The sequence below is a fragment of the Schistocerca serialis genome, chromosome 1 (genome assembly GCF_023864345.2).
Source record: "Schistocerca serialis cubense isolate TAMUIC-IGC-003099 chromosome 1, iqSchSeri2.2, whole genome shotgun sequence".
NCBI lineage: Eukaryota > Metazoa > Arthropoda > Insecta > Orthoptera > Acrididae > Schistocerca > Schistocerca serialis.
In genome coordinates, this window is record NC_064638.1 from 482,928,620 (window position 1) to 482,952,260 (window position 23,641).

Sequence of the window (23,641 nt, forward strand, 5' to 3'; positions counted from 1 at the left end):
ATGCTCAACTAAAATTGGCGAGGAGTTTATTAACACTGTTGTGTTGTGACGGAAGCAAGACTGGCTCCCTCCTCCCGCCACATTTTATACTTTTTGTGCTCCTTGGCCCTGGTGGTTTCATCCCCCTCCGCATTTGACACCGCTGACCTTTGTACGACGTCGGCACGGGCACAGCGATCGGTAGTGGGAGGACGGGATTGGCGCGTGCGAGCTCGGTGCCGAAGCGCGGGCGCGAGGGGTGAAGGACGGGGTGGGGGCAGGGAGCAGGGGGAGTTTGAAGGGGCGGGCGGAAGGTGGGGGCGGGAGAGCGGCTAGCACCTTTGTGCCCCGCTCCAGCCTCGGTGCGCCGGATCGATGCTCGGCGCGGTTGCCAGGCGGGCCAGCCTGTCGCTCTGCCACGTTGGCAGCACTGCCCGGAGCGCGCCCGACGATGCGGGGGCGTCGGGGCGGAGGAGGAGACACACACCGACGGACGGCGCGGGGCGGAGAGGGTGGAGGGGGCGGGTAGGAAGATAGGGGGAGGGGTTGTGCCAGCGGCGCGGCGCGGCTCGGTGCAGCTCGGCCAGAACAAAGGCTGGCAGTGGCGCGCCAGGATGGCCCACGGCCCGCAGCCACAGACGGCGCCGACGCTGCTGCTGCTGCTGCGGCCGCCGCTGCTACAGCTGATCCTTCCAACAGGTACCGTGCCGGCTGGCCGCCAGCGCCTCGCGCCGACGCCACCGCTCGCTTCCACTCCCGCTGTCCACCTCTTACCGCCTTCCAAAGTCAGTCTCTCTCTCTTTCTCTCTCTCTCTCTCTCTCTCTCTCTCTCTCTCTCTCCTACCGCAACATTTCTTTGTTCCACGGCTCAAGGTTATTTGCGATTCACAAGGGTTTCCCTCAGTGCTCAGTTCCCATAGCTGCACCACTCGCCGCTACCACTGAATTGCGTGCTCTGTACCACCACTGCCGACTCGCCTACATCTAAGCTCTGAAGGTCACTATTACGTGTTAGGCACAGTGTACGTTTTATTGTACCATATTTCACAGTTTCCTCCAAGAGTCGAGACTGGGGAGCAAGAATTACTTAAAACGTGGTTACGAGCAGGCTATCACTGGTCTGAACTTTATCTTCCCGTTCTCTACACTACTAATGCGTAGGAAACTAGTGTACATTCGTAGTTTCCGTCCAGAATGCCGATTCTTTGGTTTGAAAAACAAGTTTCGCGAAATATATTTTTCACGTGAGCAATCTTCCGTTACAGTTATGTCGCTAAGTATACAAACTTGCGTCAGTTCGAACTGCTCTTCTTTATATATACTCGGTGAACACTCCTCTTAGAGTATTACACGGATCCCACATACTTGAACAGTATTCCAGTACAGGTTGTGCCATTTTTGCTGATCTCTCCCGATGTATTCTACAACTGAGCCAAATCATCCTACTTACGTCACATCTAACTGAGCCTAATTATTTGTACCATTTCATTTTCTTGCGCTGTGGTACAGCAAGATGTGGTTATATGGTCTGACTAAAAGACTAACAAGTCTTGTTTAAATTAATCAGACGTTGCTACGCGTTCTTTTAAGATTCGTGGAGTAAACAGTTTTGCATCTCTTTTTGCATTCAGAGTCTTTTTGCATTCTGAGCTAATTGCCGATTTTTGCGCAAATTGCCGATTTTTGCACCACACGGATACTTTCTCAAAGCCTTATTGGACACTACTACCGTCTTGGTTTTGGCTGACCAACTCCCACTAAAGCAACGCTGTTACAAATTTAGCAGTTGTGTGTAATTTCAATGTACTTTTATCTTAGAGGGTAGTCGCCCCCCCCCCCCCCTCCTTTACATTATTGTCTGAAAGTATGGCGTCGGTGTAAACTCAAACGACGTTGCGTTCGTGAGAGTTACACTGATGCACTGTTCTCCAAGATATTTCTCCTGAAGATGGAATTAAGACTTAGAAGCAATTCATGAGTTAAAAGATTCATGGCATATCACGAGTAATTTGTTCCCTTAACAGCTGAACGTAACCACAGCTACGGGTTTTAGGAATGATTGTGTGTAAGATACTAGAGATATGTTTGATACAAACGAGGCTGCTACGATTTGCTGTAGCCTCTACGACAGCATTCATGTCGTTTATGATTCTTAACTGGGAATTGGGCTAATGTAATTAACTCCAGCTCTAGGTTTTCTCATCGGAAAAAGTTTTTACACGACGGAAACAAGAACAGATCTAAGTAGAAAAACGTGTATGTCGCCCTTTCGTGACATCTGGTAGCATCAGCAGATACAGTAGCGACCAACAGGTTACACCCAGCAGCAACAACTGGCCGTCTACCTGTTACAAATTTCAAAAACTGCTGTGCGGGTAATATCCAGCAGCAGTAACACTCCGCTCAGGCTGCTCGATACTTTGCTGGCAGAGTTTGGAAGCGAATACTGTACGAAAAGCTGACCGCTTGGTGATGGCGAGGAAGCAGTTGTTGGTCTCTCTGCTCTTATCTGAGACCCAGAGCAATTTCCGAAGACTAGCTTCTAGTCCGGATGTACCATGAAAAGATAGAACATTATTTGCAGTTCTTGTGAAGCGCTTCTTCTTGATGAGGTGATTCCAAGGGAGCTGCCGCAGTTCATCCTGCGTCAAAAATGAAACCTCGCAAAAATATACAGAACTTCAATTTCAGTTTGTAATTGAAACCACAGTAAGTCATCACCATAGCAACTGAAAAATGAGTTGTAATGTCGTCAGCGTCTTCGCAAGTGTGGCAGTCTGGTGGAAAGATACTTCACCCACCGGTAAATTTCGTAACAGTAACCTAAATGCACCTTTTGAATTTTTGTCACTCACACGCAGCACAATGTTATCACGAATCGTTTAACAAAATGTTCATCTTTCGAGGCACTGGGAAGTATTTCGTGCTCATTCTGCAGTACCTTCTCTCAGATGCCTTTCGGAATCGATCTTCCTTTTCTTGCTGTTTCGTTACAATTACCCGCTGGCACTACAAACGCTAGAGATGATTATGCATTGCCTTAGATTCTGTGGTTGCTTATGTAAGAACATAGTATTTTCAAATTCTGCAAACAGTTTTTGGAACGTTTAACACGAGTCTTTTAGACAACAGAAATTCTTAGGAATTTTAGGAGGAGAATTCGTGGAATTTAGCAGAGACCAGTTAATGTAAAGCTCTTTCTTCGCTTTTTTAAATAGTTTTTGCTGATCTTGTAATTTTCCGTTTGTGCCATAGAAGTTTGTTTCTCCCCCATGAGCCCTTTACCACAGGTTTCAGATTTCCCAATGAATCAGGTCATTTTCGCACTGCTTCCCACGCCTGCATTAATTTTGGGTTGGTTGGTGTCATATGGACGAAACAGATTTATATATGTAACCTGCGAATTTCTGTAACGTGCTGGCAAAGTGTGCTTTCTTTTAAACTGTAGCATGCATTGCGAATTATTTCCGCTCCATTCCTGGATACAGCTTGGGAAGAAGAACTGCTCACAGGTCTCTGTGCGAGCTTTTGGCAGAATTTCGTTCAGTATAAATAAGGGCAAGTTATGTCGTCATTGGACATTTATGGATTTCTCAGCAAATGGCCGTTTTTTAAAACGGACTAAATAAATTTTCACTAAGCAATGGGTATCTTTTTCCTACCTCTACGTTTTCTTCAGCAATCCTGCGATGTTTCGCAAACAGTGAAACAGATCTCCTACCGTCGCGCATTGTATGTACACAATCGATTTTAACTATTGGTCAAACTCCTTCTGGACTAATTAACATGAAGATTTCGTTCTCATGGCAGTTATTTGTTGAACCATTGTACACACATATTTGAACAGTTTATGTTTTGTTGCAAGCGGGTAGCTTTAGTTTCGCGACGGCCTCTCTCCCACCTTCCAGACCTACAGTAACAGAAGATCTCTCCTGCATACCAAGAGGGACAAACACTTCCATAAGAAAGACGTGAAAAAATGGCTTAGCAACAGCAGTGTAAAGCTTTGAGGGCGACCGCCATTTTTTCACAACCACCTTTCTTCCAGAAGTGCTAGTCCCACTTGTTAAGCAGCAGATCTTGTGACAAGTTTGGAAGGTAGGAGAGGGGCTCTAGCGAAAGTAAAGCTTCCCGCTTGGGACCTGACTGGACAGCTTGGTCGGTAAGAGCATTAACCGCGAAACGCAAGGGTCTGATTTCGAGTTCTGCGGCGGCACACAGTTATAATCTGCGATCAAGTTTCAGAGCAGTAGTTTTTCACCCGTTTCCATATTTCTCTTGCGGTGTAAATACGACTCCAAAAGCAGCCTGTGACCACAGAAATACAGTGCCACAGCTCGCTCACAAAAGTCGTATATACAAATCGTCTAGTTCTTATTAATTTAAATAAACGCACCTGATGATGGAAGCTGTAATTACACGAAATGCTCAAGAATTGTTATTGGTTACAGTTGGTTGTATTTCCGACTGAATCTTTTTCGATTTTGCTGCACTGACGAACGTTGCCAAAAACACGAAACTGAACTGGAAATAGCAAACCGATGGAGCTAGCGCACTGGATTCGCACCCGATAGGATGGCGGTTCATCTGCGACGGGCCACAGACATTTAGGTTTTCCGTGGTTTCCCTAAATCGCTTAAGGAAAATTCCAGGATGGGCCCTCTGAAAAGGACATGGCCGGTCCCCTGCTGATCTTTCCCCAATCCGGGATTCTGTTGCGTCGCTAGTCGTGGCCGTCGAAGCGATGCTGAACCCTAATCTTACTTCTTCGCTGGAGGATGAGCAAGTGCTCATCTATATATGTTTATTCCGCAAGTCACTATGTAGAGCGCGGCGTATTGTAGATTTTCTGCCCTATGCCATTCGCATACTGCGTGACGGGACATGGAGGGGGGGGAGGGGAGGAGGAGGAGGGAGAGACTAACGTCCATGCCCCTCAGCAGTCGCACTTATCTTTTTCTCGTGATCGTTACGCGAGTACGATGACAGCATAATTGTCGCACAGTGTTATTTGAATACATGTTTTCTAAATTTACTGAAGAGCTTACCGCGAAAACCACGTCGTCTATATTCCAAGGTCCCCATTTAAGTTTCCCAAGCATTTCTGTTACACTCTGTACCAACGTGGCTCTAAATTCGTTCGACGTCTGTTACCATGCCTGCCTGATAATGAGTCCAACCGCTGGAGCACTAGAATAGGTCGCTCTAGCGTCTTGCGTGCTCTTTCCTTGACGGCTGCACGACGTCTTTCCAGTAACCCTGCCCACAAATGTGGGTGTCCCGTTCGCTTTCCCTAACACTGATTTTACGTCATCGCCGCCTTTCGTATTGCCTCTTAGTGTTACTTCCACGCAGGATGTTAATCAGTGTTCAGCGGTCTACGGCGCTGCAGTCATGGACTGTGCGGCTGGTCCCGGCGGAGGTTCGAGTCCTCCCTCGGGCATGGGTGTGTGTGTTTGTCCTTAGGATAATTTAGGTCAAGTAGTGTGTAAGCTTAGGGTCTGACGACCTTAGCAGTCAAGTCCCATAAGATTTCACACACATTTGAACATTTTTTTCATCAGTGTTCTTGTAATCGAACACATCTACGTCTACGTGACTGCTCTGAAATTCGCACTCAGGTGCCTGGCGCCTGACAGGGGGTTCATATAACAACGTTCACTTCATCTGCCGTTCGACTGTCGAGAAAAAGGAACACTTAAATATTTGCGTACGGCTCTGATTTGTCATATTTCATTATGATCATTATTTCTCCCTATGTATGTGGGCGTAGACAGAATATTTTCGCATTCGGAGGGGGAAGTTGGTGCTCGACATTTTGTGAAAAGTTCTCGCAGCAACGAAAACCGCCCGTCTTTTAATAATTGTCACCCCCATACTCGCATTTTATATCCGTGGTACTCTCTCCCCAATTTCTCAGTAGTACAAAACGAGCAGCCCTTCTTTGGATTTTAACGATGTCTTCTTTCAGTTGTATCTGGTAGGGATCCCATGCCGCACAGCGGTGGTCTGAAGACGGACGAGCGTATTGTAGACAGTCTCTTCAGTAGACCTGTTGCATCTTCTGCCAATAAAGCGCACTCCCTGGTTCGCCTTCTGCTCAACATTATCCAAGTGATCGTTTCAGTTTAAGGTGTTCGTAACTGCAGTGCTTAGGACTCAGCTGAAATAACAACCTTTAGATTCGTGCGATTTATCGTGTAACCGAAATTTATCGACTTCCTGACATTTCATTATTTAGGGTCAACTGTCACTTTTCGCACCATACAGACATCTTGTCTTCACCATATTGCAACTGGTTTTATCTTCTGATGGCTTAACAGACGGTTAATGGCAGCATCATCTCCAAACAATCTAAGAGCGCTGCTAAGATTGTCTCCTAAATCATTTGTATAGATTAGGAACGGTATAGCGCCTATAACACATTCTTGGGCTACGTCAAACATCACTTCTGTTTTACTCGATGACTTTCCGTCAGTTACTACGAAATGTGAACTTTCTCAAAAGGAGATAACGAATCCAGTCGCATAACAGAGACGATACTCCATAGGCAAGCAATTTGATTGTAAGTCGCTTGTGAGGAACGATATCGGAAGCCTTCTGAAAATTTAGAAATACGGAATGAGTTTGAGGACCACTGTCGATAAACTCATTACTTCACGAGAATAAAAGAGCAGGTTACGTTCCATACGATAAGTATTATCTCAATCCGTGCTGTGTGTCAAAAGATAGTTTTCATCGAGGTAATTCATAATCTTCGGACACAGTATATGTTCCAAAATCGTACTGCAAATCGACGTCAGCGCGTGGATGTCTAACTCAGCGGATTACTCCTACTTCTTTTTTTGTGTGTTGGTGTGACCTGTGCAACTTTCCAGTCATCAGTGCTGGTCTATCGTCGACGACTGGTAAGTATGGAGCCTTTATGTCAACGTACTCTGAAAGGAATTAGTTGGTAAGCAGTCTGGACCGGAAGTCTTGCCTTTATTACGTGATTAGAGTTGCTTCGCTACTCGGAGGATATCTACTTCTACTCTTGATTCAAATTTTGAAATATTTACTTCGTATTCTTTGGCGAAGAAATTTCGGAAATCTGTATTTAGTAACTTGGCTTTCGTTGTAGAATAGTTGGTACAATTACCATTGGGTTACTTTTATCACAGGCATTATCTCATGTTTACCTTGATTTAAGGGAATCTGCCATTCTTTGCGCCAAATGGACATGTTGTCAAAATCTTTGTGCAGTTCCACACAATCGTCCGACGATACTCTCCTGAACATAATCGTTAGCGATTAGAGTTGTAGTGCTGTTGATACTATCTGATAAATTATGTATACGTATCATATATTGAAAACAGACTTTCTGTACGCTTCCTTGGGCCACACCAGATGTTACTTTCGATTCTGTGGAAAACTCGCCGTCCAGTACAACGTACTGGGCTCTGGCAGTGAAATATTGATCTACCCCATCATTCCGAATGATCGTATCACGATTAGAAGTCGATTTGAATTTACGCGTGCGATTAGAGTACAGGCTTTGGCACATACTATAAGCAGAGCTAGCGTAAATGAATCAATCGTTGTCAGAGTTTTGTATTTCCCAAAGTGATACATGTACAGATACGAGTTATATAGGTATAAAGCCTAGTTTGCAGTGTGGCTGGCAATTGGCGTTATGAGCGATTGCCTTGACAAAATGGCGACAAAGCAGGAAAAGTGCTTTTATGTGTTGAAATACGCGAGATTTTTATCTGCTGCAAGATGGCTCTGAGCACTATGGGACTTAACATCTGTGGTCATCAGTCCCCTAGAACTTAGAACTACTTAAACCTAACTAACCTAAAGACATCACACACATCCATGCCCGAGGCAGGATTCGAACCTGCGACCGTAGCTCTGCTGCAAGAGTGGAGCGTGCACTCAGAAGGAATTGTGGAAAAGAACCGCCATGTAAAGTGAACATATAGATGAAGCCGTGGAAAGCGGGAGGGAACATTTCGCACGCCGTCCAAAAAAATCAACGGTCTGCGCAAGCCACGGACTTTGAATATCGCAGCTAATTCTGTGGAGTATCCCGCGACGGCTGTCACATCCCAATCCGAACCGTCTGCAGTTCGTGCAACAATTACAACCGGAAGATTATGGCCATCGCCTTCACTTTTGCGTTACAACGCAGAAAGCGCTTGAGGGCGAACATTACGTCTCCCAAGTTGATATTCTCCGACGAAGCAACCTTCCATTTATCTGGAATTGTTAATCGCCACAATGTGAGAGCATGTGGCATTGAACATCGTGATGAAACTATGGCGTCACTGACGAAGCTGTATGGTCCATCTTTTTCTCTGAGAAGGCTGTGACGGGTACCTCTTATCTTGATATGTTGCATTTGTAGTGGTTTCCACAACTTTTACGGCTGATTCCGAAAATTTCGTCTTCCTATAGGACCCCTCGCTGGAGCATCCATGCTCTTCGCTAAGTAAATGACGAACATCTGCAGCGCTGAACTGGGCGTTGTGATGAAGATGATGTTGCTCTCTTCTCCCGGTAGCTTAAACCTAACCTAACGCCTTGTGAGCGTTTCCTTTTGGGATACATTAAGGACTGTGTTTACGTAAAAGACTACCAGGAACACGGGAGCAGTTCGGAGAACGCATCAGTGCTGTTGTGATGACCACTGACACGATGTTGCAACAAGGTATGGGACGAACTTGACTGTCTTGGCCGTGTGTCACGTGACCAGAGCGACACGCTAGATGATTTGTCGAGTGCAAAATGGAAACTTTGCGAGTTTACGGTTGTATTCGTGTATCAGTCATATTGTACCTGTGAGGACGGGGCGTGAGTCGTGCTTGGGTAGCTCATTCGGTAGAGCACTTGCCCGCGAAAGGCAGAGTTCGAGTCTCGGTCCGGCACTCGGTTTTAATCTGCCAGAAGTTTCATATCAGCGCACACTCCGCTGTAGAGTGAAAATTTCATTCTTGTACCTGTAATAGTTTAGAAAATATAGATGTCTGGAAACGAACGAATCATTTATAGTATTAAGCAGTACAAAGCACTGGGAAGTGCATGGCAGAGTTCTTAACACAGTCCAAATGTTGGCGTTTCTTTCCGTTCCAATGAATTATGGAGCTCGGGAAGAAAGATTAATTGCCTCTGTGTGTGCCGTAATTGATCTCATCTTCCAGGGCTCTTCGTGACCGAAAAGCAGGAGGCTGAAGAGTATCTCTAGATACTGCTATAACCGCTGTAGCGGCTTCTAGTTTTACCGCTAGATTCGCAGGCGACGGCGCCGTCAGATCCGACACAGGTTTCGTGTCTCTCGCGCACAGCGCTTTGGCAGCGACGTTTGTTTGGCGTCTGGCTTGCCGACCTATCAGGCTCGGACGCGCCCCTGTGGCTCTGTATACAGCCGTCGCCGCGCGCGACCTGCTGAGCTAAAACTATCTGCCGGCGGAGCTTCGCCAGCCGAAGCGCATTCGTACGTCTTCGGCGCGCTTTAACAGTGCGGCCGGCCCGACTCGACGCGTAAACTTCCGGCGGCCCGGCCCGGCTCGGTTCTCCGTCAGGCCACGCGAACAACGTTGCATATTCATTCGGCGCGGAGCCCTTGATAAGCCTCGAGACAATGGCCTTTCCTTCGGACGTGTAGTATGCACGGACGTCGACAGGATTTCCACCCATTTTGTGATTGAATTTCGCACGGCGATGAGCCGCTCTGAATTTCTGTTGCTAGAAAGCACACAGCACGCCGTTCCGCTTGCGCTAGATTTCACGGTACCGGTTGCGATCGTATCTTGCCGGCCGTTAGGCATTCGGTTTTATGTGGACAGATAACGCTGTGCAGTGCTCTCACGCGGCACTTTCCTACGTCAGCAGAGATCGTGGCTCGTGCCAGGATATGTACCTTGCGGCCGACGCGCAGATCGTGAAAAACACAAGTATCACTTTCCTCTAATTTCAAGAGCGTACTCAGAATCGGAGTTACCGGTGAGGCAGTGGGAGGGGGTGGGGGGGGGGGGGGGGGGGGAGGGGATGCAACACACATTGATTGATAATAAAGTTTTGAGGTTTCAAGTGGAAGGGTTCTTGGTGCACCTACTACTTGTCGTTATCCATTACATACTCCACCTGTCTTCAGAAGCGTACCGAACTGTTACGAAGATAATTATTTTCTAGAGCCCCTATCTGAAAGGTGTAAGGAGTACAAAGGGTTGTCCGAAACAGCCTGAAAAGCTTTGTAAGGGTGTTGCAGGGTAGGTTGTGCTGAGAATTAACTGCTAAGCAAAAAAATTCGATACGCTGCGCCGTCTCCGAGTTAATTAGCATTCGCCGCCCGCTGCGGCCGAGCGGTTCTAGGCGCTTCAGTCCGGAACCGCGCGACTGCTCCGGTGGCAGGTTCGAATCCTGCCTCGGGCATGGATGTGTGTGATGTCCTTGGGTTAGTTAAGTTTAGTTCTAAGTTCTAAGAGACTAATGACCTCAGATGTTAAGTCCCATAGTGCTCAGAGCCATTTGAACCATTTTTGAATTAGAATTCAAGTTAGTCAGTTAAGCCGTCGCACGCTAAAATTCGGGCGGCCCAGCAGATACAATTGTCAGTTATTCTCATTGTGTAGATGACTGTGCACGGAACTGTTTAGCCTTTGGATCGGATTCGATCCTTACTACCGTCCGATATCCAATTTTTGTGTTCGTCTCTAATTCCATTTTAGGAAACCAAACGAACAACACGTTTGGCACACCGTCTCTGGCGGGCTGCATGAAGGGCAACAAAATTGAAAGGTATAAAGAATGTATAGAGGTTCTATATTAGGGGAACAAATTTGAGGACAATATTATAAAAATGTAAGAGGAAATAAGTGAAGATGAGATAGGACATTCGATACTGCGAGAAGACTTTGACAGAGCACTCAAAGACCTAAGTGGGAAAAGGCAACCGAAATTAGACGAGATTCTCTCAGAATTATTGAGGTCCTTAGGAGAGCCAAGTCACGTCAAAATTATTTCACCTGGTGAGCAAGATATAGGAAATAGGCGAAATACCTTCAGACTTCAGTAAAAATGTAATAATATCATTCCAAAGAAGGTAGAAGTGTCAGTCAGTCAGTTTGGTTCCTCATGGTTGCAAGCTATTGTCACCAAGTATTTACAGAAGGATGCAAAAACCGGTAGAGATAGATCTTGGGGAACACCAGTTTGGGTTTTGGAAATGTAGGAACGTCAAATAGCAATTTAAGTGTTAGAAAATCTTTTTCTAAAGGTATTTGTCTATAGTGTAGCCTTGTTTAGAGGTATCGTGGAAGATAGGCAGTTCAGACAAGAAGCAGAGTAGAAGAATGCTGAGGATGGGTTGCCGACTAACAAATGACGAAACACTGAATCGAATTTGAGAAAAAAGAAATTTATGACGCAACTTGAATAAAAAAAAAATCTTAGGTATCAAGGAACTGTCAGTTGGAAGGATGGGGGTAAAGACGGTAGGAGGGAGGGAGAGACCACAACTTGAATACAGTAAGCACGCCCAAATGGATGTAGGTTGCGAAATCTATGCAGAGAAGACGAGGCTTGCACGGGGTAGACTACTACGCATCAGACCACCGTTCAGACTGACGACCAAAGAAGCAGCAGCAATAACCTCAACAGTGCCCCTTTGCCCCCAGCCTGCACCACCGCCGCCACCACTCCCCTCCTGCTGGGTACAATTATGATAGCAAACGGCAAGATGATGCCTGGTATTTTCACGGACCTGTGTTTGATTATTCCAAGTTTGGAATTCCGTACTTTTGTTAATTTGGAACCAAGTCCAGTCATGTAAAGGCTTCGAGGGTAAGAAACAATGCGGAATCCTGCGTTCCTTTCGAGAAGCTGGTTCAACCCATCATATAAGTAGCGATTGTCGTTTGCTTGGCCATGATGTTTCATTACGAAGTTCAGTGTTTTGTCAGTGTCGTTTTGGATGAGTGAAGAATGAAAGGAAGGGAGGGGTCGCAACCCGGTTCCGGTACATTAATTACCCGCTTAGAATAACGCCCAGTGAGCAACCGAAATTAAATTTTCCAACTGACGGACGGATCACTACCAACAGGCTCAATGACTACACACCATCTGAGACTGCGGGTAGATTATGGATTTGTAGCAAATTCCTCGCCTAAGGTTTGAAGTTCAGGAATAGTGCGGCCCAAAATTTCGTCCCATAGTGGCCAAACTGGGCTGATGAAATTTTCTTCCTCTCAGAGTTTCGAACCCACAATACCTGGCTCCCACTAGCGTGTGGTTATGACCTGAACTGCGAAGCAGGAAGCTGAACTCGCTGTGATAAAAATTATATTTGTTTAAGAAATAGCATCTAGTTTCATTACGGAACCTTACAGCTGTACCAAACGCAATGCGTTTCTGGTCTCACTGAAACTATTAAACATTTTGATGAAAATAAGACTTTGATTTGGAGCAACTATCCTGCCCAATGACAAAAGGCGCTTTCTCTATCTCGTGTTTCACTATTCCTATATGTTAGTGGGCAGTCACGTGAACTAAGGTGGGTGGTAACGCTGTGTTCGCTATGTGGCCGCGAATCGCATACATTTCGTTCTTTTTTGTGATTTGATTATTTGTGGGCTGTGCTTTCTTGAGGGCAGACTGAGAAACCAGCTCAGCATTTGAATTGATGATGGGAGAAATCGACTTAAAAGCAGAACATGGTGCCCTGTATGACGCCAATGGCCGTTGCCCACTGCGCAACTTCCTCGGTTGCATAATTCAAACGCTCCTGCTATTTCATTCTTTTTTTCATATTTTTTATAAGAAACTGTTCACTTATAAAACCGATTTCCTTCTTCACTTTTAACAAGTGTTAGTTATAAATAATATGTTCCGCCCGTTTCTTTATTATACTTCACATGTGAGACAAACAAAAGTTACCTTCTAATCACATAGTACATCAATGGCTGTAGTTGACTATCAGAAGACACCTGCCCATTGCTGACAATGCTGCGGCAGAGCATCCCCTTTTGGGATGAGTGTACACATGCTGCCGCGAGGAACCCACTAATGACCTTACGAATGTACACTCGGAATATCGTGCTGTGAGATGATAGAAATTTGCTACTTTGCAGATATAGATTTGGTTTTCAGTTTCTTTGAGCAATCTAAGACCAGCAAAAATATCTTTACGCGGGTCTTTTTGCCCCCATCGCTCTATATGACTTTTTCTTGTTCCCAAAATTAAAATCAGTGTAGATGGTTCAAATGGCTCTGAGCACTATGGGACTTAATTTCTGAGGTCATCAGTCGCCTAGAACTTAGAACTAATTAAACCTAACTAACCTAAGGACATCACACACATCTATGCCCGAGGCAAGATTCGAACCTGCGACCGTAGCAGCGGCGCGGTTCTGGACTGAAGTGCCGAGAAGCGCTCGGCCACAGCGGCCGGCAGATGTTTATCCTGGATTAAATGTCGAACCTATGAACAGCATTTCATGGTGATGCGCGCGTCAAACGAGGTCGATAAGCCTACGATCCTATAGGTGCTACCCGATAAAAACTCGGCTATGCGTCGGCTGTAGGTCTCGTCGTAGATCAACAACAACAGCGACAACGAAAAGAAATACTATACTCTGTTCGTCATAAGAATAACCTGATGTAAGCAAACACAAACGCGATGATTGGTCAGAAGCTGTTGCACACGTACACTAGTGGCGTTACGCCTTTGGAGCTAGTTCTACTTATGTATTACTAAGTTATGTTACACAAAATTTTAAGATATTTTAATGTATTAACAGCTATCAACGTTTTCCTTAATCACGCCTTAGCTACATAGTTTTCACTTCGAAAATCGTGTACAGTCACGGTCTCTGTACTGTTGCGCTCTGATTGTCGCGCTGTAATATGCAGTATGAAAATGGCTGAGGCCGTTTCCTGCTACGTACTGAAACACGCGTGTGGAACACAGTTAAAAAGTGCCGAGAAACAGGTTGTTCTTAATATTTTTCGTGTATTCACAGGAAAAAATCGGCTTTGCAGTTTTTCGAGTGGTCAAGTCTCACCTTCTTCATCATTTTTTATTTATTTTTTTCGTTCCATTTGAAATACATACACTTCGTAATTGTAAAACTGATCACCATTTCTTATAAATAACGCACGTCTTCTTGTTCCTAATTACATATTGCACGCGAAATTTGTGTTTTCATTTCACATATAAATTCTTAATTATCGGTATTTTATGGAAGATTGTTAATATAGGTTCCTTAAACTAAAAAAAACATAAAAAATTTATTTGTAGGACAAAAATGAAAAACCCATCACTCTTTATATGGACTACGCCCATTGTTTTATATCACAGATGTAGTCTCACACGAACCAGAGAGGTAAGTGTCATAGAAACATGAAAAACAGTCATTGTCACAGCATCGACCACACCGTACAAAATCATTTTTACATTTGCCATGTACCATTACAGTATGAACCCAATAGAAGTGATTCGGAGCCAAGTAAGGGCATTTGTCGCGAAATAACAAGCCCGTTAAGCTACCAGAAGCACTAGAACTAACGCACGCAGCTTTTTCACATGTCACTGCCGAACGCTGGCGGCATATAGAACGGCACATAATAAAAGAAGAGGAGAAAATGCGGCACTTGATGGCTTCATGGATTCTGTTGTTGATCGATTTTTTATCAAAGTAGCAGATGACAATTACAGAACTGAAATGTATTTCTCGGTTTCGGATAAGGAAGGGGCTAAGAGATTACTAGACGACTGATTGTAATTAGTACCTTCAGTGGCTTCGGCATTCTGCAATAGGGTGAAATCCCTGCAGTATGCTTTTGCATTGCACATAGCTCCCTCAGATAAATTACCTTGTGTTTGTCAGGAATTTTCATTATTCTCGTTTGTAACTAGAATACTACTTTAGGTGAGAACGAGCATTTTATGCTTTCCGTCTAATCACGTAAGAAACGTGTGGTAGTGTTGGAGTTTTTTCAAATATAATTTCATTCACTTTAAAAATTACATGGCCTTCGAAGATACTTTGTTTGTCTGCTCTTCTCTTTCGAGTCTGAATTTCAACTGGTCACATCATTTCAGTTTAGTTGGACCGGCTGGCTGGACAGTGATGTCCAAGTTAAAGGCCCCGGTAAAGCTGTTATCCCGCATTATCGCTCAGTCTGCGTGCGTGTAACACAGCATAAAACGTATCCTTGTGATCGTACTTGACTGTACTGGGCACAGCTTGGCTTCCGCTCCACGTGGAACGAATTCCAATGAGTCTCAAGCAAACGCGGGAGAGTACATGGTGCAATGTTTACATCAGATTTTTTTAAATGATGAACACGTTGTAATGTTAAAACAGATCACGGTACTATATTGTGTATGCATTCGACACAGACTCCGCCGGCCGGTGTAGCCGAGCGGTTCTAGGCGCTTCAGTCTGGAACCGCGCGACCGCTTTGGTCGCAGGTTCGAATCCTGCCTCGGGCACGGATGTGTGTGGTGTACTTAGGTTAGTTAGGTTTAAGTAGTTCTATGTTCTAGGGGACTGATGACCTCAGATGTTAAGTCCCATAGTGCTCAGAGCCATTAGAACAATTTTTTTGACACAGACTCCGTCGCTATGCCAATCCTGAGCGGTCCATTCGGCATGTTGTCGAGCCCATCTGTACCGCGCTGCATGGTGTCGTGGTTGCAAAGATGGACCTTGCCGTGGACGTCGGGAATGAAGCTGCATATCATGCAGCCTATTACGCACAGTTTGAGTAGTAACACGACGCCCTGTGCCTGCACGAAAAGCATTTTGCAACATGGTGGCGTTGACGGTGTTCCCAAGAAGCCTCGTTGTAAATCTCCATTTGGCCGGCTGGTCGAATCGTGCAGTTATCCAGATTTGTGAGGACTCAGACGTAAAAGCGGTCAGATGTTGGAACGCATGGGAATTCGAGGGCACGCATACCAGTCATCAACTACCACCGCCGTATTGTGCGCCAAGCACTTCTGCGCCTGCTTTCCGAGAACAAGAATTGGTCTCCCTGCAATATTCTATGTCACCCAACACCACTGGTTGGAGGCTAGCATCAGCCGGACTAGGGACTAGACATCCTACACCTAGATTGCTGTTAACATCACAAGACAAACGACTTCAACTGAGTGGTGCTGTGACGAAGCACGGGCTGCTGACGAATGATGACATACTGTGGTCAGAGACGAATTGCGGTTCTCCAATACCCAGGATGACTGTGGTCGGCGAATGTGGCGGCGACCTGGGAAGAGGTTCCAGTCTTCCAATCTTTTGGAGAGGTACAGTTGCTTTACTCTTGGCGTCGTCGTAGGTCGCGGCTGGTAGTGGTTGAGGGGACTCTCTGACGTCACAAGGGAACGTAACGGGTATCCTGCGTGCTAAAGAGTTGCCTTTCATGCAGTAATATCGTAGTGACATTTTTCAACAGGAGAATCCCCGCCCTTAAATGGAACGTGTCTCTGTGAACTGCTGCGTCATGTTGAGACACTCCCGTGGCCACCAAGATCCCCACATCTGTTTGTGTCCCCGATAGAATGTGTGTGTGGGCCTAGTTCGGACGTCAACTCTGCCCCAGTGACAGTGCCCAAGATATCAAGGAACAGTTACGGCACCTTGCGTCAACAGACGATGCCACGGCTTATGACTCCCTTCTCAACCGAATCAGTGCATGCGTCCAGGACAGAGGGGGCGAAACGCCATAATGACAAGTAGGCTCATACTGCCAGGTTCTTTGCAAATTTGACTAGAATTTGAAGTCGTTTCAAAAACATCATGTACCCTCTCATCTCGTGAAGTTTCATTTATTTCTCCCTCCCCTTTTGCTTCACTTTCCTCGTCGGGTAGTGTAGTTACACCGTTTGTAACCGCTACATTCATTCTGAATTGTCGTGTACAGTAGATGTCGTCTGCGACCATACACCCCGGCTCGGTGTCAGTGAGACGGCAAGGTTAATCTTTTGTCGCGGTGGCAGTCGCCGTAATTATTGAGGATCCATGTCGCGGACACTACGATCACAATATTTCGTCCCGGGAGCTCGACTGACAGCGGGTAGGTGAAACAGAAGCGCATGTGGCCTTCTGGCGCGACACGGCACCGCTATCGAGGCACATCGATCGGGCACAGCTTGCGCGGGCGGTTTTACTGACGCGAACGCGGCGCAGACAGCAGAGTCCAACAGCCGGCGGGCCGGCGTCTTCATTACAAGCGAGTCCCGCGGCGAACTGCTCGCTCACGTCGCGTCGCCCCGGTATGTGCAAAGCGCGAGGAAGCGCAACTTGTCAAGGGGTTAAGCTGCACAACGCACCAGCAGCTGCACCCCCCCCCCCTCTCCCTCCCTCTCATCCCTATACCTTACCCCATCGCCACCTCGTGCTGATGAAGACAGACGCCAACTCTATACTGTGTACGTCTAGAAGTGTATAACTATCGCTCCCGTAAGGACCACGAAGACAAGGGTAGACTAATTACAGTACACACACAAGCCATCAAGCAACTTCCAAAGCTTCACACGCAACTGAATTGGGAACAACTCCTAGCGACGTTGTTGTTCCTGTTATTGTAGCGGTCTTCAGTCCGAAGATGCTTTGATGCATCTCTTCGCACTCATCTATCCTGTGAAACCCTCTTCATTCCGGCATAACTATTGCATCCATTTTAACCTCCTTGTTACTGTCACAGAGAATTTTTACAGCCCCTCCACCCCCCCATCCCACATCTCTCCATTACGAAAATTACTATTTCTTCGTGCCTCAGCATGTGTCCTACAACCAATCCCATCTTTTAGTCAATTGTGCCACAAACTTCAATTTTTCTTTGTTCTATTCAGCACACCCTCATTACTTATTCGATCTGCCCGTCTAATATTCAGTATTCTCCTGTAACGTCACATGTGAAAAACTTCTACTGTGTTCTTGTCTGAACTGCTTATTATCCACGTTTCACTTCCCCACAAGGCTGCATCCTAATATTTCAGTTTATATTCGATGTTAAGTTCTCTATTTCAGAAATTCGATGGAAGTTATATATATTCATTCAGTCACAGGCATTCATTTTACTCGTTCATTGCTTTTAGTGTCTCACTTCCAAATTCTCTTAATATCGCGTCATTTAATTCAACTACAATCCGCTATGCTTGTTTTATTTTGTTTGACCTTTATCCTTTTGCCCTCTTTCCAGGCCACTATCCATTCCGGTCAACTGCTCTTTCTAGTTCCGTGACGTCTCTGACAGAATTACAGTGTTATTGTAATATACAAAACTACAAATTTAATTTCTCCTCTCTGTTTAACCCTTTAAGTAACACTAGTACATATATAAAACTGGTCTTATTATTTTATTTACTACAAACAATCGATTTTTATTAGCAGTTATGCGTGCACAACCGTTTCTCTGATGAGTAAGAACACCATTTTTGTGTTACTGAGTCGGTAGCATGAGATATCTGCGAATAAGGGAGTAATAGTATAAATACACACATCAAAAAAAGTTTATCAGCCCGGTTCCCAGAACTCCTGAAGATAGACGTTGACTCTGGAAATTGTATCACACACACAGTCCCTTTGAATATTCAGAGATGGCACTAAACCCGCCCAAAGATGTAAACAACCGTGCGTGAGCAGCGCCTATTAGACGGAGGGGGTCCGACAGCCGATAAGTTCCAGTCATTCCACCAGGAAGGAGGTACACGGCTCGTGTTGTCTGTAGTTCAACCATGCCTAGACGGTCAATACCGCGGCTCGATCGCGTCCGCATTTTTACTTTGTCCCAGGAAGGGCGCTCAACGAGGGAAGTGTCCAGGCGTCTCAGAGTGAACCAAAGCGGTGTTGTTCGGACATGGAGGAGACACAGAGAGACAGAAATTGTCGATGAGATGCCTCGCTCAGGCCGCCCGAGGGCTACTACTGCAGTGGATGACCGCTGTCTACGGATTATGGCTCTGAGGATCCCTCACAGCAACGCCACCATGTTGAAAAATGCTTTTCTTGCAGGTACAGGGCGTCGTGTTACGACTCAAACTGTGCGTAATAGGCTGCATGATGTGCAGCTTCTTTCCCGACGTCCATGGCGAGGTCCATCTTTGCTATGGGAAAAAACTCAAGTGCACAGGTGATGTGTTCGATTTAAAAATGGTGACATATCGATTTTTGACAAGCCACGTTCTGGACGTCCATCAACTTTCCGAGTCGTCGAAAATATTGGAAAACATCGAGAGCTTGTGCTCACAGACCATCGACAGACAACTGATCAACTGTCAGAGGTTAGTGGGTTATACTGGAAGTTCGACGAATTTTAACGGAAGATTTGGGAATGAAAAGTGTTGATGCCAAGTTTGTTCCTCAGGTTCTGACTCGCAATCAAAAGGAACGTCGAGCTGAAACGTCGTGCGTTCTGGCAACAGCTTGAAACTGATACAGATTTTCAGCCAAAGGGCATTACTACTCTTGAGTCATGGTACAATGGTTACCACCTGGAAACAAAACTACAGTGAAGCAAATGGAAGACGTCATCGTAACCCCGTCCAAAAAAAATGTCTAGTCACATCAGACATCTAAACAATATTGATTTGCTTTTTTATGCTAAGGGTGTAGTTCTTCAGCGTTTGTTCACCCAGGTCAGACCGTCAATCAAAGCTTTTATTTCTAACTTTTAAAAAGATTGCAAAACAGTGTTCGCCAAAAAAGACTCGATTTGTGGCAGACGGAAGGCTGGTTTTTCCACGATAACGTACCTGCACACACATCCATCTCCATTACAGTTTTTGCCTAAAATGGCTTGGTTCCGTTGCCCCACTTACCTTACTTGTCTGACTTGGCTCCGTGCGGCTTTTTCTTGTTTCCACGTATGGAAAGGGCCATGAAAGGACACCGATTTGGCAACAATGAAGAAGTCAAGAAAAAAGTAATAAGGGAGGAGCTGTCAGCCATTTCTGAAGATGACTACAAAATATGTTTTGAACAGTGGAAACACCGGCGGGGCAAATGCATTAGTTGTAATGGAGAGTATTTTGAAGGGGATAAGGTTGTTATGTAAACAATTTGAAAATATAAACTTTTAAAAAATAATACCGGTTTTTTATTGGGTACCCGCCTCGTAAGAGCTCATACGGAAGTTTATTCACAGTCGTTCGGCCCAGTCACCATTCGCCAGTCGAGCAGAGAAGGAGAGAAAGGGGGGATGTGTACCAGAGGTACACTCCGCCACACGCCGTAAGGTGGCTTGCGGAGTAAATGTAGATGCAGATAACAACATTTAACATTTCGATCTTTGCGTAAGTACAGTGATTCGAAAGACGAATTATGCTTCGGGAATTCTGGAAGCCATGGACAAAGAAACATTTCTGAATAGTACTGATAAGGCAACGTTCCGTATCTGGGCATCGTTAACAGGCACATCACTCGAATATGAGGCACCGAAAACCCTACTTGTGCAGTTGGATATCAGCTTGACTCAACGAAAGTTAATGTGTGTTTGCTCAATGTCAGCACACACAATAGTAAGAGTCACCTAATTTCACTGAGTTACGCGTTCTTACAAACCTTTGCCAAGACATGCTTGAGCATGGACTGATGCTACAGTTTCGTACGGATTCCACGCAATAAATCTTTGAGCAACAGGCGCAGATGTAAACAGCAAAAGCACTGTACTAACATCTGAGATAAATGTGATGTACATAAAAATATTTTATATATTTCATTTTTGGTTTCATTAAAATATGTAGTCGATATATTAGTGAAAAGAGGATGCAGGATATTAAGGATTTTTAGGCAACAGACAGATTAATCTGTACATAAGTTTGAGATCAAATGAGGAACTGTATAAAAGGTAGAATCAGTAACATATCGAGGAAAAAAGAATAGTTTGTTAAGTGGGCACGTCTTAAGAAAGTTCGATGATTGTCTAACAAAGAAAATCTGATATATCGTAAGTCCAAAGGCAAAAATATTAGGATGGTTCTATGAAAGTGATAAAGATCTAAAAGAAAGTGATATCCCAGAGGACAAAATCATGGATATGAGAGAATTTAGAGAAAGAGTGAAGAACAAGCGAAATTTCAAGCTGACAGAAGAACTGAAACGAAGCAGGGGCCTCTGTCAGAAGGCACCGAGTGATGGGCTCAAGAGATACTGACGAACAGAAGCCAGACGAACAAGAGCTAAAAATTGGAAATGACATTCACATTAACTCGTAGCCCATAGTGGCTCACTTCGAACATAAAGAAAAAATACTAGGTGTATGTGGCATGATAAATGTAGCGGTGACGTCCAATTATATTGGAGGGGAGACAGTGAAATACTGTGACCACCTCCGCATTCGCCATAACGAACGCTGGGTCCACAGCTGCTACGCAACACTGAGCAGCAAATTGTATGCTCTTGTCAAGATTTACGAGATGATCGGTGGTCGACGAAAGCGTAACTCATTCCAGAGAGACGTGTAATTTGATGCAGATGAGTGAAGGACATTTTATATAACACTTCCTTAAACAGCTACGATTGTACAGTTAATTGTAACACGTAAAGTACTGAAGCAGTGGTGTATTTCTTGTTAAAGTAAGTCATGGGTGAAATGTGAGCTGAATCGGATGGGGACTTAATCAAAAAGTTAATTACTTTTGAATACATTGTGGGAGTATGCAGTGATCAATGTTACTACAAATATTTACTATTCTGGTGATTGATTTCGACCACAACTGTAGTCATCTTCAGACCAATGAGTAAGAACCTCCTTCTGGTAATAAATCACTACTCACAACTACACTGATTTATCACCGAAGGAGGTTCTTACTCATTGGTCTGCTCACAACTACACTGATTTATCACCGAAGGAGGTTCTTACTCACTGGTCTGAAGATGACCACAGTTGTGGTCGAAACCGGTCGCCGGAATAGATAATTTGTGATCAAGCCCGTTTTTGATAGTAAATGGTAATCAAAAAGGTTACATTTGAAATACGAGGGGCATTCAGTAAGTAATGCAACAATTTTTTTATGAAAACAGCTGGCCTTATTTTGGATTCCAATATAACATATTATTCCCCGTTCTTTTTTCTACAAAATCCTGTTTTTCAACATAATCTCCGTTCAGAGCGAAGGGCTTACGCCACCTTACCGGGAGAGCGCACATGACCGCAAGTTAACACTCTACTCGTCGACGTCGGAGCCACCGTGTTGCTGTATCAACAACCTCCCCATCATCCATGTACTGCTCCCTGCGGAGTGCATCCTTCATTGGGCCAAACAGATATGTCGATGAGAGAGAACAGCCCAATGAAGTTTTGTGAACGCCTCTTACGTGCAGAGACTTGCGTGTAACGCGCAAGGAATTCCGCTCAAATTGTCCTTCGTTGCTCTTTGCGTCTTCTGTTAGTCGGCGAAGAATCTAGGGGCACACACCTTTGAGTACCCTATCTGGAGGACGAGACTGTCAGCGCTACCAACAGAGACGTCCAGTTGTGCAATGCGATGTCCGACTGATCCCTCGAACAACTCGAATGAGACTGTCCGCACGTCCCAACATTGCAGGAGTCACAGCTGCGCACGGCGTGCTGGCACGCGGGAGATATCGAACGGATTTGCGCGACCATAGCGCATTGATGACAGACGACGCGCCCAACGACTCATCGTGCTTCTGTTCACTGCCAGGACTCAGCAGATGAGCCGTGCGTGGCTCGTCTTCCCGCCATAATGTATTTTACACCCTGTTTTTGACGTACTTCCACCTCACTGCGTTAATTTAAATTACTACTGTCACTGAGTTACTGCTTTGCCTGACCGTGAGCGGCGTTAGCAGCGCGTATCGATATATCCCCTCTCGTAGTATCTCTGCTCGACTGCTATTACTTCCCGGTCGTTGTCTGTCTTAAGCCAGTTCGGGTCTGCCAGTCAGTTGGAACGCGTCTGGAGCGCAGTCCGGACATGCCAGTCAGGGAGTTGTAATGCGGCACTAGTGCAGTCGGGTTGGAGCAGTGAGGTCTGCGCCGAAATGACTCGCCCGACCATTGCCGTCACGCATCACTTGAGCCGGGCCACGGTCATGGTGGATCGACGGTCGGTCGTCCTACCAGACGACGCGTTTTGGCTCCCCAATCGTTCATGAGTCGGCTGTGTGTGTGTGTGTGTGTGTGTGTGTGTGTGTGTGTGTGTGTGTGTGTGTGTGTGTGCGCGCGCGCGCTACCAACAGAGACGTCCAGTTGTGCATTGCGATGTCCGACTGATCCCTCGAACAACTCGAATGAGACTGTCCGCACGTCCCAACATTGCAGGAGTCACAGCTGCGCACGGCGTGCTGGCGTGCGCGCGCGCTGGTATCGACTCCCGATTTGTCTTCGTGCGTGCTTAGTGGCTGTTGGATATCGTTCAGGTCTTCGTGCAAGTGTTTGTCAGGTTCTGTGCGTAGTTTGTGTGATTTTGATTGACAAGTTGTTTTAAATCGTCTACGTACTACCTCTGAGAGGTCGGTCGTCTCATCGTGCGACGTGTAACTGGTTCTCCGAGTGCTTCTGGGCTCCTTCAATTACCATCTTGTGGAACTTGGGGTCGGTCCTTTCCTGGTGCAGGGATGTCGTTTACCCAGTGGGCGCGTTTCCTGGGCATGGTTGGGTCCGAGCCAGTATTTCCGCCGTCGTGTGTCTGGAAGTGGGTCGGAGACGC

The 23,641-nt window shown here is 45.7% G+C and overlaps 1 protein-coding gene across 1 annotated transcript in view; it reads left to right on the forward strand.

The window, feature by feature from the left end:
* The first annotated feature begins 564 nt into the window (after nt 1-564).
* LOC126473637 (kinase D-interacting substrate of 220 kDa) overlaps nt 565-23,641 on the forward strand; it is a 383,513-nt gene continuing 360,436 nt past the window's right edge. Inside the window, exon 1 of the mRNA XM_050100846.1 lies at nt 565-678. The gene's annotated coding sequence lies outside the window, so the exon portion shown is untranslated. The remainder of the gene's footprint in view (nt 679-23,641) is intronic.